The sequence below is a fragment of the Zea mays genome, chromosome 5 (genome assembly GCF_902167145.1).
Source record: "Zea mays cultivar B73 chromosome 5, Zm-B73-REFERENCE-NAM-5.0, whole genome shotgun sequence".
In the NCBI taxonomy this organism is placed as follows: domain Eukaryota; kingdom Viridiplantae; phylum Streptophyta; class Magnoliopsida; order Poales; family Poaceae; genus Zea; species Zea mays.
In genome coordinates this window covers 68,874,611-68,889,199 of record NC_050100.1, presented here as the reverse complement: position 1 = coordinate 68,889,199, position 14,589 = coordinate 68,874,611, and the positions used below count along the sequence as shown (strand labels likewise).

The 14,589-nt window shown below is 51.3% G+C and overlaps 1 pseudogene; it reads right to left on the bottom strand.

Moving 5' to 3' along the window:
- Positions 1 to 312: 312 nt before the first annotated feature.
- Positions 313 to 14,589, bottom strand: part of LOC103628262 (ruBisCO large subunit-binding protein subunit beta, chloroplastic-like) — a 56,245-nt pseudogene continuing 41,968 nt past the window's right edge.

Here is a 14,589-nt window from a genome sequence, read left to right as displayed (position 1 = left end):
TTTACAGGTGCTATTTACAAGTTACACATGGGCAATATTGTCTTTTCTTATTCATCTTCTTTCTTGTTGCACAATACTTTAGGTTCCTACTCTTGTTTGCTTCATAAGTAAGAGCCTTCGGCCACAAAGTATTTGTCTTTGGCTTCTATATTCGTGCGAAGGTCCACAACTTCTCCCTTCTGGTTTGTACACTGCTCCTGACAAAGATTTGCTTCATTGTTACTTCATGCTGCACCTGAAACACACTTTCTCCAACCAAAGGTGACGTGATTTGAGGATCTTTGGCAAGGTAGGCTCCCAGGAGGAATCCTTCTACAGCACCACTGAGATGAGCTCCTCCCTATTCATCAGAGCTAAATAACCTATCATTATCACTGTATATTGTCAATTCATTTGCGTCCGCAACTGGTATTGGTTGTGTGTATTTCTAGTATGAATGATGAATGGATGTGTTATTAGTACTATTGTTGTTTATATGTTGTTGCATTGCTATTTTATAGAAAGAGAACAACATGGATCGTTCATTGCCAACATCAACGTACACACGTCCTGTTGTTGAAAATTGGGCTTGTGAATTTTAAAATTTGGGTTTGTGATTTTTTTGACTGGCCAGTGCCAGTTGTGCTATGATGTCTTTGCTAGAGGATGGCAAGTGCATAGCTGAACAATGGTTGCTGCTTAGCCTTGCCAAGGGAACATAGACAAATACATACATTTCCAACACCGATATAACCAATATAAGAGAACCAAAAATATTTTCATCCGTCTTGGTTACTTCCACTTGATTTTCATACTTTGAAACAATAATAACATCCAACTAATATCTGACCTAAGGTAACAAACATTCTTTGCACTACTGCTGATTGCTCAAAACACCATTGCTCAACAAACTAAACATCGGATCGGATGGACTGTCAACCTCACATACCTGATCCACCACACATTGGGTTTATCGGAGCAGGTGCTTGCTCAAGCACCTGGATGTCAACGACAACGACATCAGAGGCGATGAAGGTTTTCGCCATCGATGCAGCATGCTCCAAGCAGCACCTCACAACCTGTTTTTGCAAAGGAAAATCATCAACATGTCACTAAATCCTCCTTTTTCATAGCAACACAAGGCATTGCTTCTGCACAAACACACCTTGGTGGGATTGATGATACCAGTAGCCATCAAATCCTTGTACTTTCATGTAGCCGCATTGCACCCATACCTGAAGTTCTCATTGCCAAGAACTTAAATGTCAACAAGTTCCAAACTTGTTAAGCACATGTTGCACAACCACTTATTAATAACATGCACAATTTGAACACAACCATCTCAGTAACCACACGACCATCAACACCTGCATTCTTTGCAATCAATTTAAATGGATAGCACAAGGACTTCCTTACAATCTCATCCCCAACCTTGTAAAGGGAAACAAGGGCAATAAGGTCACTATCAATGGAATATAAAATAGAACCATAATCAAAGGGTAACATGAGAAACTAAACTTTCAAACCTACCTTCTATTCCTCGTTCTCAAGGGTCATCAACTTTTGATGCAAGCTGCAAAAGGGTACACCCACCACCTACAATAATGCCTTCGTCCTTGACTGATGCATGTAAGTATAGAAAAGGGTTTTTAAGGTGGTGCCCTCGGTTTTGCTGGTTTGCTCATTTTTACCCTTAGTCATGTTTTTTGCTAAGTTTTGCCCTTCCAAACACGACTAAGGGTAAAAATGAGCACACCAGCAAAACCAAGGGCACCAGCTTAAAAACCCTATAGAAAACTATCAACTAATAAGGACCGGTTGCAAATAGGATTTTAAGAAATCAACATGGTGCTAATTGTGCATTAGAACGCTATATGAATGAGGACATACAGTTATATTGTACTAGAGATAAAATGAATTTCAGAAAAACTAATAGCATTTGCCTTTGTAGCATTCAGGCCATCCTCAACCATCAGTTTCTTCTCCTTAATCTCGATTTATGTTTGTGCTCCTACCTACAATACAAAGCAAGGCATATCATGTTCTAGTTGTTTTATTCTGCTAAGCATCCTAAATACGCCAAGAGGAAACTAAGGTCTTGAAAAATTGAGCAACTAGGGTTGAACATTGGGGTTTACCTAAATGACAGCAACGCCACCAGAGAGTTTAGCTATCCTCTCGTTTAGTTTCTCTCTCGAACTCTTATTCAGCAGCCTGAAAAATGAACATTTTGGAACTGACCATTAATAAAAAACAATTTCATCCAAATAAAAGTGACCTATGGATACATGCAAGAGAAGGGAATGTAGGTTATGTTTATTAGCAAATGAGGCATGTTGAAAGGGAGTTGATAAGCAGGGCAGAACCACAAGAAAAGAGGGAAATGAAAATTTTGAAAGATAATAGATGAATAGAATTTAAGGCTTTTGTTGGGTACTTGATCTCAATCCTCTAAAGACATTGAAAATCAAGGCAACACAAGTTATGAATGGAGACCTTCGTCCTGGATTTAACAGTCCTTTAAAGTATTAATACGAAGGAAGAAAATCTTTGGACAGAAATGTTAACGGGGATGACATGTAATGGAATAAGACAGTTGAATGATACATGAGAACTTATCTCCATTGCCCTAGCAATTTCATTGTGTCCCTCATTACACTAGATAGATCTACAAGCGTACCTTCGGCTCCTGGAGAGAGGGAGGCACAAAGGTTCTTCAAAGGCTAAGCAACACGAGGCTATGTCCGTTGAAAAAGGTACCTTATGCAGGGCACTATTCATCTATTTATAGGGGAGACGAACCACCTTTGTATAGATTTACAATAATGCCCATCGAGGTTTTACATAAGTCATTTACAAATGATATCAGGACAATAACGTATTTTCTCCGTCTTTGGCTTTGCGGGTCTCGACCTTTGTTGTTCGGTAACCTCCCCTTTGGCTTGTGCCTAAGTTGCTGCCTTCGGCAACCATCTTTGCTACTTGCGCATAGTCGAAGCATCTTTGCGACTAGCTTCATCTGCCAGAAATGTTCCTGCAATACACTTATTCATGCCGAAGAAACATGTTAGACAAGTGATTGTTTCTTCATAAACATGTGATCTTCGGCATGAAAGGCCTCCAACAGCTTTAGCGAACCTCAATCTGGTTCTTGATTTGTGTCACCCTTTTCTTCACTTCCTCCTATGTAGTACCATCTCCAACATGTTGTTGAATCCTTAGTAACTACAACCTTGGCAACTGTTCCTAGTGTTAGAGTGGAAGCACTAACTAGTTCAACCCAAAAGTTTAAGCTGATGGGAGAAGGTAGTCAATCCACTTATACACTTCACCACCCCCACTCATGTGTAGCCATAGAGAAATGCGCAAACATAATGGGTGGAGGCACAAATAAAGTCTCTACTAGGACTCGAACTTGAGACCTCTGCTCTAATACCATGTTAGAGTGGACACACTAACCAGCTCAACCCAAAAGCTTTGGGTTGAACTAGTTAGTGTGTCCACTCTAACACCTAGGACCTCATTGTCTGCCTTGTCAAAGGATAATCCAACTTCTTCTCTGATGACAGTGCCTACGTGAAGTATGGCCGATGAATATGATCAACTGGCACCAAAAACAAAAAAGTATATCAAATCATAACTAAAGATAAAGTTCACCTCCAGTGAGAGTAGCAATGTCATCAAGATATTGACTCTTCTGCTCTCCAAAACTGGTGCCTTTATAGTAGCAATCTTCAGTGCACCTCTAAGCCTATTAACCACAAGGGTTGCAAGAGCTTCCTGCTCAATGTCCTCTGTGTTTATTAGAATTGGATATCCACTTCTAATAACATCCTCAAGAGTAGTAATAAGATCTCTGGTATTATTAATTTTCTTGTCCAAATGGAGCAGCTGGTAATAGAATTAAAATCACCGGAAGCATATAGTGAGAGAGACTGCAGAATACAGAAACCCTAGCAACCCTCGGCTACAGTACAACGAGACCTAATGGGCCAGGCCCATGAACATATATGACTGTAACACCCCCCACCCTTTTCTTTCTCTATCGCTCGCTAAATTCGGGCGTTACCTCTCTTTCCCATTTCTTTTCGCTAGAACCTCACCCGTCTTCAAAACTCTATGGCGTGTGATAATAGTAAACCCTAGAGTTATCTTTTTTGGTTGTTGCATCATGCCGATCCACGCATCAATTTTCCTTATAAGTACTTGCTTGATTCCATAAAGTTTACACTTAGTAGGGGGTTGGAGGGAAATGAATGATGGAAAATAGGGAAAATAAATAGGTTAGGGAATTTCCCCCTCCCCCCGCCCTCTTGGGCCGGCTTCTGGTCACGGCCCAGCCGCGGCCTGCCTCGCTTTCCCCCCGCGCAGCCCAGCTCACGCCCTCTCCCCCCGCCTTGGGCTGGCTCGGCGGCCCAGCTCCCCACCCCGCGGCCCCCTCACGCCTCCCCTGTCCTAGGCCGGTCTCGTGTCCGTGGCGGCCCAGCTCGGCATGGCCCGGCCACCTGCGCGTGGGCACGGCGCGCTCGCCCGGCTGGAACAGAAGGCGGTTTGGCAGCCGCCGCCTCCGCGCGTGGGGCCCGCCTGTAAGTCCATGTGGTCGCCCCATGTTCATCTTCCCTCGCCCACGACGCGCAATCCTCTCTGCTCCTTCCCCGCGCCATCTTCTTGCTCGCAGCCCTTTGAAACCGCCCACCCCATCGTCCTCGCCCCACGGTGAGTCCCGCCTCTCTCTCCTCCCTCGCCCTCCCCCTCTCTACCTGATCGCCCTCGCGGCTCGTCGTGGCTGGAGCTCAGCCATGGCGGTCGCCCCGTGGCCTGGGCGACCCGCGCAGCCCTTTCCCCCCGCTTCCCCGGCGCGATGCCGCTCGGCGTTGCCCCAGCGCGGGCCCCTGGCTTGCGCGCGCTCCCCTACTCACGTCCGCGGCACGCGGCTCGGGCTTGCCGGACTTCCCCCTCTCTCTCTCCTCGCGTCCGCAGTCGGCTCGCGGCGTGGCGTGCCCGTGGCTGCCCGGCGTGGCCTGCTCGTGCAGCCTGCCTGCGGCGGCTCGGCGCGGTCCCTGCCCCGACATCCATGGCGCCTGGCGCGGCGCACTGCCCCTACGCCGGCTCTGCGCTCGCGCGGCCCCCTGCCCCCCGCGCGGCCCCCGTTGCCTGCGCGGTCCGGCTCGGCCCCGGCGCAGCTGCCCGCGGTGCGGCGCGACGCATCTGCTCGGCCGGCACGCGGCCGTGGCGCGTCCCCGTGCTCGCGGCAACCCCGCGCGGCGTGCCCATCACGTCCAGCGCTCGTCCATGACGCTCGGCGCGTGGCGCGTCCGCCGCGGACGCCCTTAGCGCGGCCTGCAGCCTCGACCAGTTCGCTCGCGCAGCTTGCTCGTCTATGCGCGCAGCTTGGCACGACGTGACTTGGTCAGCCGACGTGACCCAGCTCGCGGCAACCCATGCGCAGAGGCTTGTAGAGTTGTTCGCGTGACGACGCGCAGGTTTTGGTTCTGTTTTTATGAGTAGTGTCGCGCGGCGACTCCCTGCACCACTTAAAATGGCTAGCGCTAATTGGTTTACGTCAGAAAGCGACATGTTAACTAAGCGCAAAGCTAATTAAGGCTAGATAACAACTATAACTGCACCTACAATAAATATCGGTTAGTAGAACTACATGAAATTAAATAGTTAAGTTCATTCCTTCAATTAGCACGAGTATAGCGAGTTGTCGATCGTAGTAATAGTTATGTTATTCTTACTGTTCATACGGTCGTAAGCGCTAACCATGTTGACGGATGTACAATTATTGGATTCATCTCTTTGTATGGTGTACGTTTACTTTCTGATTTGAGATGTGAATGCATGTTTGGACTCGTATAGAGAACGATCTGGTTGAGGAACCCGAGGAACTCGCAGGAGAAGCCCCTGAGCAGCAGTCGGTTGGTGGAGGCAAGTGTCCCTTGACCTATCTCTGTCCTATACATACTTTAATTCACCTCCCGCATTACACATTTATACCTAAGGATTGACTAGTTTTTGTTATCCTTGTCCTTGTTTACCCATTTGGGTTGGATTATTATTGCTTCTATTGCTCAACTCTAATCAATGAACATGATGAGAATGATCAATGATACGTTGTTTTCCCTCTTCTTATTATGATGTTATACTTGTGGCCTTTAAGGGGGCTCGAGCGGTTTCTCGAGTGCCTCTCCGTAAGGACCTGTTCGTTGGATGACCGCCCGGGAAAACAGTGCAACCATGAGGGTGGAATGGGGTGCCCTTAGCTGAATAACTAGAGGATCCGGGGTGTAGTTCGCTTCGCCGTCGTGCCGTCAATGGGGCTCGGTGTATGCGGCTCGCTCTGCCAAGGTTGATTTGTCCCTTGGGGAGGAGTGCAGTACATTTAGGAAACCTAACGGGTGGCTACAGCCCCGGGGAATCTTTGTAAAGGCTACGTAGTGAGACCCTGCCTACTCACCTTGGGAGTGTTCAAGGGTCCGTACAACCCGAGGCAAAAAGGGAATCACGGCTCATGGGTAAAGTGCGCAACCTCTGCAGAGTGTTAGAAAACTGATATATCAGTCGTGCTCGCGGTTATGAGCGGCCAAGGGAGCTCCAGTGATTAGTGGTACTCGTTCAGATATGTTCGGATTATAGGTGGCAACGAGGTTGATGATTCTTGGTAATGACTCTGGTAATGGTAAGTGGTATTCTTTCCGTTTGGAAAGAGTACGTTTGGGTTAATAATGTGGGTTAATCCTAAAACTTGGCTTTCTCTACTAGTAATAATAATCTGACCAACTAAAAGCAACTGCTTGACTTACCCCCACATAAAGCAAGTCCACTACAGCCAAACAGGACACTTGCTGAGTATGTTGATGTGTACTCACCCTTGCTCTACACACCAACCCCCCCCCCTTCCCCAGGTTGTCCACATTGCAACCACTGCTCAGGAGAAGATGAAGCCATGGAAGGAGACTTCCAGGAGTTCCAAGACTACGACGAGTTCTAGGCGTGGGTTAGCGGCAACCCCCAGTCGGCTGCCTGTGAAGGCCGCGTTTATCTACGTTTCGTTTTCGCACTTTGATTATTTGTAAAGACTATGTGGATGTCTCAGACATGTGATGTAATCGACTATTATTTCCCTTTTAATACTATTTGAGCACTGTGTGATGATGTCCATGATATGTAACTGCTGTGTACGTGAATTGCTAATCCTGGCACATACATGGTTCGCATTCGGTTTGCCTTCTAAAACCGGGTGTGACAAAACTCTATCCACTGCAGATGTTGAGACTGGACCGAAACTCTACAAACACCACAGATGGAAGCCCTTTGGTGAAGACGTCGGTGAACTAGGAGGTGGTCGAGACGTGAAGGACGCGAACAGCTCCACAGGCAACTCATTCGCGGACGAAGTAAAGGTCGATCTTGACATGCTTCGTGCACTGGTGCTGGGCGGGGTTGGTGGAGAGGTAGACGACGCTGACATTGTCGCAGAAAACCAGCATGCTCGTGGCCAGCAAACTATGGAGCTTTTGAAGAAGCTGGCGTAACTAGGCCGCCTCAGCCACGCTGTTGGCCATGGTGCGGTACTCAGCCTCGGCGCTGGAGCGGGAGACAACCGGCTGGCGCTTGGACGACCAGGAGATGAGGTTGTCCCGAGGAACACGGCATAGCCTGAGGTGGACCGGCGTGTGTCGGGATAGCCTGCCCAGTCGGCATGGGTGTAGACGCGAAGCTCCGTGGTCGAGGACCGGTGGAGAAGGAGCCCGAAGTCGAGGGTGCCATGCAAGTACCACAGGATCCGCTTCATTGCGGTGAGGTGCGGCTCCCGAGGATCGTGCATGTGGAGGCATATCTGTTGGACGGTGTAGGAGATGTTGGGCTGGGTGAAGACGAGGTACTGAAGTGCCCCGGTGATGCTCCGGTAGCCGGTCGGATCGGCGACCAGGGGGCCGGCAGCAGAGACCTTGCCCTGCGTGTCCACCGGGGTCGCGTAGGGCTTGCACTCGGCCATACCAGTGCACTCGAGGAGGTCGACGATGTACTAGCGCTGGTGAAGGAGCAGGCCCTGGGGACGGCGCTCGATGGTGATCCCCAGGAAGTGATGGAGCGCCCCTAGGTCCTTCATCGCAAACTCCTACTGAAGGCAGGAGATGATGCGACGTAGGAGCCCAGTGGAGGAGGTGGTGAGCACGATATCATCGACATAGAGGAGGAGGTACACAGTGTCCAGGCCACGACGGAGGAGGAACATGGACGTGTCCGACTTGGCTTCGACGAAGCCCTACGAGCACAAGAAAGTGGCGAAGCGACTGTACCAAGCCCGGGGGGGCTGCTTGAGGCCGTAGAGTGACTTGTTGAGCTTGTAGACTATGTCGAGGTGAGCAGGGTCAACGAACCCAACGGGTTGAGTGCAGTAGAGTGTCTCCGTCAGGGTGCCGTGGAGAAAAGCATTCTTCACGTCGAGTTGGTGGACTGGGCAGTCCTAGGACAGAGCGAGAGTCAGGACAGTCCGGATGGTGGCAGTCTTGACCACCGGACTGAAGGTCTCGTCGTAGTGAACACTGGGCACTAGGTAAATCCCTAGAGCACATAATGGGCCTTGTACCGCTCCAGGGACCCATCGGCATGCAACTTCAGCTTGATCAGCATGCAACCACGTTGGCACCATGGGGACGCGGCACCAGGTCCCAGGTGTGGTTGGCCTGGAGAGCGTCATATTCCTCTTCCATGGCACGCCACCACTGCGGATCGGCAGGCGCACCACGGACAGTCATGGGAGTCGGCGGTAGGGTTGGAGAGGAGATCGTGGCGAGAGTCAGGCGATCGGGGGCCTGAAGGACACCCGACGAGCGTCGGGTGACCATCGGGTGGATGTGGCGAGGGTCCTAGTGGACGATGACGGGGTGAGAGGCCGGGGGGTCAGCGCGAGGGGAGCTGGTGCACCGCGACGACCACGGCGCTGGTACATCTGGATGGGGTTGGTGTAGCGAGATGACAGGTCCGGTCGAGGCAATGCGAGAGACACTGAGGCCGCACGTGGCTGTGCGGGGGGGTTGGTGCCAGTGGGGTGGCATGAGGTGACGCAGGGGACGTCGTGGCCACACGTGGCAACAGAGGAGACGCCGAGGCCGCACGTGACCATGCGGGGGAGGGTGGCACTGGTGGGGTCGCGTGAGGTGACGCTGGGGATGCCGAGGCCGCACGTGGCTGTGTGGGGGAGAGCGTCGCAGGCGGGGCCACGCGGGGAGGCATGGTGAACGGACCTGCAGGGAAGGGGGCGACAGTGGGGGACATAGGGGCAGGATCAAGGAACACGTCTAGCTCGGTGAGAGAGGCAGTGGAGGAGAAAGATGAAAAGGGGAAATCCAGCTCGTCAAAGACGACATGACGAGAGATGAGGACTCTATGTGAGGTGAGGTCGAGGCACTGGTACCCTTTATGGTCGAGGGAGTACCCGAGGAAGACACATCGAGTGGAATGGGGTGCTAACTTATGAGGAGTGGTGGAGGCGAGATTAGGATAGCAAGCGCACCCAAAGACATGGAGATGATCGTAGTAGGGGTGGGTGCCGAAGATAGCAAAGTAAGGAGTGGGGTGAGCAACCGCCTTGGTGGGCAGGCGGTTGAGGAGGTAGGTGGCAGTGGTCAGGGCCTCAGCCCAGTAGTGAGCAAGAAGGGAGGCCTGAAAAAGCAGAGAGCGCATGACATCGTTCACTGTGTGAATCATGCGCTCAGCCCTACCGTTCTGAGGGGACGTGTAGGGGCACGACATACAAAGGTGGACACCGTGGGAGAGAAAGAAGTCACGGGACGTATTGTTATAAAACTCCGGATGGTGTGACCGAACTGAGTGGATACCCAAGCGAAGAAGTGAGACAGGGTGGGAAAGGTGTCCGACTTCTGACGTAAGGGAAAATTCCACAAATAGTGCGAGAAGTCATCGAGAACGAGTAAATAGTACTTATAGCCAGAAATGCTGATTACAGGAGATGTCCATACATCACAGTGTATCAGATCAAAAATGCCTGCAGCCTGAGAGGAGGAGGTGGGGAACGGGAGCCTAACATGGCGACCTAACTGACAAGCATGATAGAGGTGCTCAAAAGATCCCCTACAACAAGAAATAGAGGTACTATTGGAGAGCATGGACATCACATCATGCCCGGGGTGACCGAGACGACGATGCCAAGTCACAGAGGAGGCGGTCGCTGCAAGGATAGGCGATGCAGAAGTCGATGTAGGGGAAGCAGGCAAGCGGAGCGTGTAGAGGGGCCCGGGGCTGTCACACCGAGCGAGAAGGGTCCTGGTGGCAAGATCCTTCACAGAGAGACCAAACAAATCAAATTCCATAGAGCAAGAATTGTCAGTAGTGAACTGACGAACGGAAAGAAGATTTTGAATGATATTGGGGGTGACAAGGATGTTGGTTAAACAGAAATGACCAGGAAGAACCACGGTACCTACGGAGGTGAAGGGTAGGGCAGAGTTGTTTCCCACAACGATGGAAGAAGGAAGGGATGGGTGGGCTAGAGAGGTGGAAACTAGTATACCTGCGTCTGGGTGGTGTGATAGGAGGCGTCGGAGTCAGCCACCCAGTCAGACACCGCGGTGGGTGGGGCCAGCGTCATCATAGAGAAGGACCTGGCGAGAGACTAGGTATCCCACACATTGATCCAGGGCCCCCACACGGGCTAGGCTGGAGGCCTCAGGAGGGGAAGGAGCCCCTACTGAGGTGGAGGAGGGGCCGAAGGCGCAGCAGGCGGTGGAGCGGCAAAGAAGACCAACTAGGGGGGCGAGGAGTCGAGGCACCCGCGGATGACCTGGGCCACATGTGGATGGTGCCAGTCCATGGGTTGTAGAGGTATGGCCACTGAGAGCCACCTGGAGAGCCGCCTCGGACACTAGACGTGCCACCGCGACCACCCTTGCGACCGTGGCTGCAGCCACAACCGCGACCCCTCGAAGCCAAGAGGATGTCGAAGAGCTCCAGGGAACGGTGGTGCCGAGGTGCGGTGAAGCCGCCCGGAGTCAGAGGGGGTAGTCCGAGGGGTGATGTAGAGCGTTGTGGCGGGGGTGGAGGTCGAAGTGGAAGAGAGGCGAAGCTCCTTGAGAAGAAGGTCATTCTTGACCTCTGCAAAGGTGGGAAACGACCTCATGTGGGTGACGATGGGAGTCACGCGATCGAAGCGAGGGCTCAAACCGCGTAGGAGGTTGAGGACGAGACTCTCATCAGTGATGGGGCACCGAGGGTGCGAAGAGTGTTCGCCATGGTGTTCATCTGACGACAGTAATCATCTACAGAGAGATCGCCCTGAGCAAGCTGTCGGAAGGCAATCTCGAGGTACAGAATCCGAGTCTGGCGGTTGCCGAGGAACTGAGCCTCAAGGGCACCCCAGATCCAATGATTCGTATCGTTCGTCACATGAACGATGTCTTAGAGTTCGCGGTGAGGATGCCATGGATCCAAGAAAGCACCACCTCATCCATCAGGAGCCAATCCTCCGTCGGGTCAGAGACCGGAGAGAGGACGTGGTCGGCGAGGGTGTAGCGACGCAGGGTCTGCAGGACCTGGTTGCGCCATCGAGGGTACTGAGTGGAGTCCGGCACGAGAACGTCGGTGACCGTGGCTCGGATGCTGGTGAGGGCTGTTGCCTGAGCATGAAGAGAGGCGCGAAGAGTCGAGTTCGAGGCGGCCGTGGGCTCGAAGGTGTCGGCATAGCGTCGAGCGGACGTGGGAGAGCCATCCGAAACGGCCTTGCTGGCGAGATGGTGGTAGGTCTCGGTGTACTGGCGCTCGATGGCGTCGACAATCGCCTGCTCATGCTCAAGTGCACGGGTGGCGTCTTGGGCACGCTGGCGAGCCGCCGTAATGGCGGCCCGAGTGGTGATGAGGAGGGCGACAACATCATCCAAAGGAGCACGCAGGGATGATGTGATGGCCGAGGCTGGCTGTAGACAGTCGGCGGTGGTGGATGGTCACGCACGGGGGCCCCAACAGGCATGTCGAGTGGGACATGGGGAAAACCCAGTGCCAGCAGTTGAGAGCGAAAGAGGGCCACGTCGGGCAGGAAGAGGGTGCTCGAAGGGAAGCCGGGGTGGAGGGCTGTGGCCGCCGGGGTAGGGGCCAGCAGGGAGATGGATGAGGGTGGTGCCGACGAGGGGGGAGGGCCGGTTCAACCGGAGCATCCGGAGGAGGCGGCAGCGCGGCAGCGGCGACAAGGACAGGGGCAGGGGCGCACGTGGAGCCGGGCGCGGTGAGGGTGGCCCGGTAGGAGAGAGGGAGAGGGGGAATGAGTCGCCGGAGTTGGGAGATGCGGCAGAGGAGGTGGGGAATGGGGAACGACCGGCCATGGTGAACGGCGGCTGCGGACAGAGGCCAGCGCGCGCAGGAGGGCGGGCGCAGAATAGTGCGGCGCGTTGGCAGGGGCGCTGAGCGAGCGTTGCAGAGCAGCGGCGGCTACAGGTGGACGGCGGGTCAGTGGGGGACGCGGAGCGCGCGTTGCAGGCCGCGGATGGCCGCGGGCCTGGAGCGCAACGGCGGCTGCAGGCGGCCGCGGTGGTGGCTTCGACCCGGCGACGACCGGCGTGGCACGTGCGCCTACTCTTCCGCGTGCGCGAGGCTGCGCTCGCCGATGAGGCGTCGAAGCAGGGTTAGTGGGGTGGGCAGAGAGGAAAGCAGGGCATGGTGAGGCAGCGGCGGCTGCCGGCGGCCGGGTAGGGCGCAGATGCGGAGAGGCGGCGGCGGCTGCCGCACGGGAGGCTTTGATACCATGAGAGAGACTGCACAATACAGAAACCCTAGCAACTCTCGGCTACAGTACAACCAGACCTAATGGGCCAGGCCCATGAACAGCCCATGAACATATATGACCGTAACATATAGAAGTCATAAAAACTGCCATTACTAGATAGTACTACATAATTTTTAGTACAGTGATGAAGGGGATATTAAACCTTGCAGTTCTCATATTCAGCTATCATTTTTTCAATGTTGGTTACAAAGTAGGGAGGAATATAGCCATGGTCAAACTACATTCCCTCAACAACATAAAGATTATTTTCAGCATTCTTTTCTTCTTCGAGTATGAGTGTGACCACTCCATGTCGCCCAACCTTTTCCATAGCCTCATCTATCATATTCGCAATCTTATAGTTATTTCTAGCACTAACTACAACAACATCGGCAAGCTCACTGTCTGCAACCTATAGTGCCAAATTGATAGTCCAACATATTCAAAATTTTGAAGAGGGGATAGTATTCTTGAAAGTTGAAATGAATATTTCAAATGGGGATCAATGATCACAACTACAACTGACTGTAAAAAGTACCAAAACATCAAGTCTTTAGAATCTATGCGCAGTTCCACTCGAAGAGAAGTATGCCAATAGCACACCATACAATAATCATATAACTCTGGAGGGAAACAATGAAATAAAAAATACAGATCAGACAACATATATCTTTAAAGAAGGCATCTGAATGAACTGGTGTAGCATGTGTCTATGAAACATGGTGGCTTCATAACAAGACCCTATTCACTCTGGACTTACGCATATTCAATCAATATATAGACACACAAGCAAGTCTTGTTCCACATGAAGCTCATATCGAGATGTATAGCAGTAAACATCTCGTTGACATTAATCAGGGTCAGCCAAGCACCCTATTTGTAGCATGTATCCAGTGCAGTAAAGCCATCAGTTTTTCAGGTGTCTCGTTGACATTAATCAGGGTCAGCCAAGCACCCTATCCGTAGATTGTATGTAGTGCAACAAAGCCATAAGATTTTTAGGTGTTTAATGTGAATGTATTGTAGTGAAGAGATTGTTCAATGGCAAAGATAAACAGACTACCAAGGAACTGTCACACCCGGTTTTAAGGGACAAAGCCGGGTGCATCTCATACATGCGCCAAAGAAGACAACATATATAATAACAGAGTGTATAGAGATAAATGTCACAATATAATCAGAGTACCTATTATATAGCGGAAGTCTTACAAAATAAAAGATAAATATAACAGGATCTAAAATCCATCCTTGACGCCAGAAAGCTGACTGAGAGACGCCACCTAGATCAAGTCGAAAGCCTCAGTGTTAGGCGGCTCCTCTTCGACCGTTCTTCTCCTGGGGGGTGTGAGACAGCAAGAGTGAGCTCACATACGATCATAACTTAACAAGTTGTGGGGAATAATGTGCATGAACTCACCAAAGGTGAGAGTTCATGTGAAGTGTAAGGCTGATCAATAAAATAAAGGCTGAAGTTGAGCATTGCTTTTATAAGTTGGTCAAAATTTTAATAGCAATTACTAAGTGTAAGTAAATACCAAACCTTAGTAATAATAAGTAAAAATAATAATAAAATAATCCCAATGCAATGAAATGACAAATTGAGTTTAAGTTCCATAAATTAATCATGTGAGTGTCCGAGCCGCTCATGACCGTGAGCACGGCTAGTATACCAGTTTTACACTCTGCAGAGGTTGCGCATCTTTACCCACAAGTCATGTTACCCATCTGCCAAGAGACAGCCAATCCCATACACCTCTACCGAGGAGGCGAGGTAGAGCAACACTACGAGGCCTTTACAAAGTTCCACTAGCTTCAGAAAACCCACTACA